Source organism: Bufo gargarizans, chromosome 3 (assembly GCF_014858855.1).
Source record: "Bufo gargarizans isolate SCDJY-AF-19 chromosome 3, ASM1485885v1, whole genome shotgun sequence".
NCBI lineage: Eukaryota > Metazoa > Chordata > Amphibia > Anura > Bufonidae > Bufo > Bufo gargarizans.
In genome coordinates, this window is record NC_058082.1 from 337,006,566 (window position 1) to 337,012,565 (window position 6,000).

Here is a 6,000-nt window from a genome sequence, read left to right on the forward strand (position 1 = left end):
TTAGTTTTTTTCTCCTGTGTGAATAAACACTGACGTTTTGTTTGAAAAACTGTTTCTTTTGCCTCTGTTCTGTTATTATGTTTTTGGGTACGGCTGGATGTCCTGGATTAAACCAGCTAAATTTTAACCTGTGTCACGTGACAAAATGGAGGCAGTAATGAAAGCTCTCGTGGAGGCTAACCAACACTATCAAGAAACAAACCAGCTGCTGTTACAACATTTAATGGCTTTAAAGACGGCAGGAGCGTCCCAGAGTGTCCATGATGTCCGGAAAGTGGTCTGTGCGACGATCCAAGATGACACCATCAGATGACGTTGAAACCTACCTAGCGATGTACGAGAAGGTGGCCACAAGGGAGAATCTACCCCGAGATCAGTGGGCTGAGGTCGTCGCTCCGTTCCTGACATCCGATTCCCAGCGGGTGTATTTTGACTTGCCAGACGATCAAGTGGCCGACTTCCAGAAAGTCAAGGGTGAGATTTTGGCAAGACTGGGGGTGAATGTGTTGGTCCGGGCCCAGTGGGTGTATCAGTGGAGGTTTAAGCCAGCTGAGCCTGTGAGACACCAGTATTATAACTTATTAAACTCTTGCAAAATTGGCTACAGCCTGACGTGCTGAGCCCCACTGCTATGCTGGACCGTCTGTTGGCTGATATGTTCTGGAGGGCTTTGCCACCCCCTCTGCAGCTATGGATTGCCAGGTCTCTCCAGATAATGCTCTCGAGATGGTCGACCAGGTGGAGCGCTATGAGGCTACCCGTAATCTACAGGGGAGTTCTTTTGGGAGGGAGGTAGTCAAATCCCATAACTCTCCACCCCAGACCCGGCAGTTTGTGCCCACTAAACCCGCCCAGGATATGCCCTCTGTAGACCCAGCTCCGATAGTCTGTTGGCGGTGTCGGGAGCCTGTCCATTTACAAGCTGACTGTCCATATCAGGTGGAACCCATGGACACAAACTATGGCTTCCGTCAGTCGTTATATGCTAGGAAGCTGTGTGCAGTGGGTGCCCCGGAGACTCTGAATCACCTGTGCCAGGTGGAGGTGGGAGACACTCCAGCAGAGGCTCTGTTGGACTGCCCCACTGCTATAGTGTCTCTATCCACGGTTTCTGGCAGGTAGACCCACGAGGTGGCTGTCACCACCAATCTACACAACGAACTTATAATAAGGAGATACTTCCCGGGCTTGCCGGCACTGTGGCCTGCTACGAGAGTGACTGATACCCATAAGACAGGGGTAACCCTAGAAGAGTGGCCTGGCTCATGGGGGAGACCAGAACCCTGGGAGTACGAAGGGCCAGCGGTAGGGTTGATCGCCACTTCGGTTTAAGAGGTGGAGACAACCCCGCTAAGTATGATGGTGGGAGACATGGAGAACTTGCCGCCAGGTCCTGAGCTGGCAGACCTTAATCTCTCCGGGGATCATTTTGGTTCCGCCCAACACCGGGACCCAACCCTATCCCGAGCCTGGGAAAATGTATTAGTAGTAGATGGTGAACCACAACAAACAGGGGCAGAGTCTGTCTTCCCGTTTTGTGGTTCATCGGGAGATGTTGTACCGGGTGAATCCATTAAACAATTGATGGTGCCCCAGGCTTATTGCAAACTTGTGTTAGAGTTAGCCCACCAACATATTCTCGGGGGTCATCTGGGAATGCAGAAGACACAGGACTGGATGCTACAATGGTTTTACTGGCCCAGTGTGTTTAGGGAGGTGGAAGAATTCTGTAAGTCTTGCCCGACCTGCCAGGCAACTAGCCCCCAGCACCTTTTTCGCAGTCTCTTGGTACCTCTCCCGATCATCAAGGTGCCGTTTGAGCAAATCGCTATGGACCTCGTAGGCCCAGTACCGAAGTCCGCTAGAGAACACCAACACATCTTGGTCGTCCTGGACTACACCACTCGGTGCTCGGAGGCAGTGCCACTGCGACATACATCGGCAAAGCTTATAGCTAAGGAGCTAATCGAGATGTGCTCCCAATCTATAGAGGTTCTGACTGACCAGGGGACTCCTTTTATGTCCAAGGTCATGACGGAACTCTGTAAGTTGCTGCATATCAGACAGTTACGGACGTCCGTGTACCAGCCGCAAATGAACAGTCGGGTTGAAAGGTTTAACAAAACTTTAAAAACTATGTTAAAAAGGATTGTGTCTAAAGATGGAAGGATTGGGACCTTCTTCTGCCCTATCTCATGTTCGCTGTGCGACAGGTACCGCAGGCTTCTAGTGGGTTCTTGCCCTTCAAATTGCTTCATGGCAGACATCCTCGTGGTCTGTTGGACGTGGCCAAAGAGGTGTGGGAACAGCAACCTACTCTGCATAAAAGTCTCCTGGAGTTACATAGTAACATAGTACATAAGGCCGAAAAAAGACATTTGTCCACCCAGTTCGGCCTGTCATCCTGCAAGTTGATCCAGAGGAAGGCAAACAAGAAAACTGTGAGGTAGAAGCCAATTTTCCCCACTTTAGGGGAATAAAAAATTCCTTCCTGACTCCAATCAGGCAATCAGAATACCTCCCTGGATCGACGACCCCTCTCTAGTAGCTATAGCCTGTAATATTATTACACTCCAGAAACACATCCAGGCCCCTCTTGAATTCCTTTATTGTACTCACCATCACCACCTCCTCAGGCAGAGAGTTCCATAGTCTCACTGCTCTTACCGTAAAGAATCCTCTTCTATGTTTGTGTACAAACCTTCTTTCCTCCAGACGGAGAGGATGTCCCCTCGTCACAGTCACAGTCCTGGGAATAAATAGATGATGGGAGAGATCTCTGTACTGACCCCTGATATATTTATACATAGTAATTAGATCTCCCCTCAGTCGTCTTTTTTCTAAAGTGAATAACCCTATTTTTGACCCTCTCCAGCTCTGCTATGTCTGCCTTGTTTACCTGAGCCCAGAACTGTACACAGTACTCCATGTGTGGTCTGACTAGTGATTTGTAAAGTGGTAAGACTATGTTCTTATCACGGGCATCTATGCCCCTTTGATGCAACCCATTATCTTATTGGCCTTGGCAGCAGCTGCCTGACACTGTATGTATGTTATCAAGATGCAACAGCGGATAGAGACCATTTTGCATCTTGTCAGGGAGTATATGGAGGCCGCACAGCGAGCCCATAGTCGGGTCTATAATCGGCAGGCTCGGTCCGGATCTTTAACCCTGGTGATCAGGTTTCCATTCTGGTACCGGCCGTGGACAGTAAGTTCCTGGCTAGATGGCAGGGGCCCTACGAGGTACTTGAGAAAGTTGGAGAGGTAAATTACAAGGTACACCAGCCAGGGCGGCGGAAGCCGGAGCAGGTTTACCATGCTAATTTACTTAAACTTTGGAAAGATAGGGAGACCTATACTGAAGACAGGTGGATACAATCAATAAAAAAAAGTAAAAAATATATAGAAGTCTATAAAAGGAAACAACAAGAAAAACATATAGAGATTCAGGAAGATGAAAATAATCTCCATCAGGGATTGATAGATATGGAGTTAGGCAGAGAAGAAAGAATAAACACCTAAAATGTACCAGTTACTAACAGGTATGAGGAATTGGCAGGACAACATTTTTTAGACCTTACCCCGGCACATCACAGGACACGCACAAGATACAGAGATCAGACACCACCACGGCACAGGTCACCATACAATTTGAGGCACAAGAACACCAGGTATCAACACCCCACAGGAAAGAATCCTCATTGCAATTATCAAACATGGAATCAGCACATGTATTATCACAACAACGATACAAATCACCAACAACACCGTTATCCAGAAAAAGAAAGACAAGGAGAAGTAAGAGAAAGGGAGCCACGACACCGGAGACACTCACAAACCCAGAGATGGGATCAATAATTAATTTAAGTTCCAAAATTCTCACCACCCCACAAATTAATTTATTGAATAAGGGGCTGAAGTTTGCCCCGTCCAATACTGTAGATACATTTTCAACCTATATAGGTGTTCAAAAATGTATTAGGAACCTCTGCCTTATATAAGGAAATATTATATAAGAAATCCCCTAATCAGAGAATCTTCCTATAGGAAATCAACTGAGTTATTCAAACACACCTCTTTAAAAAAGAAATCGAAATTGTTCCCACGAAATGAAATAAGTAGGGAAATTGCAACCTTTCAGAAATGCGTAGAAGACGACCTGAGAAAGATCAGAGTCAGACCCCCTCACTAATAATAATCTAACGAAACGATAGATTCAGGCCATCAAATCACTCCAGAAAGATAATAATTTAACTATACGCCCGGCCGATAAGGGCGGGGCGACAGTAATTTTAGATGCTCACCAATATAATAAGGAGTGTTTGAGGTTGTTAGCGGATCAAAGGACATTTATAAAACTCAGAGTGATCCAATACAGAGTTTTAGCCAAGGTCTGGAGGATCTATGTAGGAGAGGGTTGGAACAGGAATCGGAGTTCATCTTGGGCACGGAAAGAAGGTTACCTACCTTCTACTGTTTGCCCAAGGTGCACAAGAGTTTGATAGATCCTCCGGGACGCCCTATAGTGTCCGGAATAGGATCTATCACCTCCAACCTATCGAGATACATAGACACTCAGCTCCAACCTTTGGTGAAAAATACTAAGAATTACCTGAGGGATACCACACAGATTATTCAGATTTTGTAAGGATTGGTGATCGAACCAGGTTGGATTATAGGGACTCTGGACATCCAATCCCTATACACAGTCATAGACTATCAACAGGGATTGGAGGCGGTCAAACACCAATTAACAAAAAATGGTACATTTGAAGACCCCCTAATTAAAGTAATACTGGAAGGGATCCAGTATATTTTACAACATAACTATTTTTATTTTGAAGGGGAGTACTATTTGCAGAAATGTGGCACCGCCATGGGAACCAGATTTGCCCCAAGTTACACTAATCTATTTTTGGCGGAATGGGAATCAACCATCATCGAACCCAGACTTTGGGCGGATCTGGTCCTATGGCGGCGCTACATCGACGATGTAATATTTATTTGGAGAAAGGGAGAGACAGAATTGTTGGGATTTCTGGAAGAAATTAACAACAATGATTTAAATCTAGTCTTTACATCCAAAATTAAGGAAGAAACAGAATTTTTAGATTTATTAATAAAAAGAGAGGATAATTGCTATTCTTGCAGTACGTATCAGAAACCGACTGCTAAGAATGGCTTTATCCTCTTCAACAGTTGCCACCTACCTAGGTGGCTATTAAATGTCCCTTCAGGACAATTCCATAGGATTAAAAGAAATTGTACGGAATCAGACAAGTTTGAGGGAGAGGCAGCCAGAATAAAACTTCAATTTTAAGACAAAAAATATCCAGTCACAATCTTGGATGAATCCTTAACCCTTTCACGTCTGCAATCTGTATATATACGTGATAGCTGCACATACCCCGTGCTGCTACCACGTATATATACGTTCTGGCAGCTCTTTAATCCAAGCGCTGCAAAGCGCTTGGATTAAAGCTTCTGCCCCTGCCCTGTATGCTGTCACGGACAGCATACAGTGCAGTAATGCCGGCAAGGGACCAATCAGAGTGGCCCCTTGCCGGCAATCGATCCGATTGGTTAGTCTGTGCAGACTAACCAATCGGATGGCGGCACCGTTAAAATGCTGGTTTCTGGCTCTGATCTGCGCTCTGCAGATCAGAGCCTGAAATCGGTAAGGTGTCCTCGTGCCCCCTGATCCTCCAAGCCTTTGGTGCCCGCCTTTGGTGCCCCTCTGTGGTGCCCCCATCTGTGCCCCGCTGACCTGTGCCACCTCTGCCACGCCGATCTGTGCCTGCTGCGCGCCGCTGATGTCCTTCCTGCCCTGATGCGGTCCGCCCCTTCCCCGCCCCCTGCATTCCTGAGCCGCCGCCATCAGCAGAGAGTGTCAGCTCTATGCTGACACTCTCCTGTAACCCGATAGATGCTGCGGTTGCGGCATCCATCGGGTTAACAGAGGGAGGGGGCTCCCTCTCTTCACCATCGGGGCTGCAG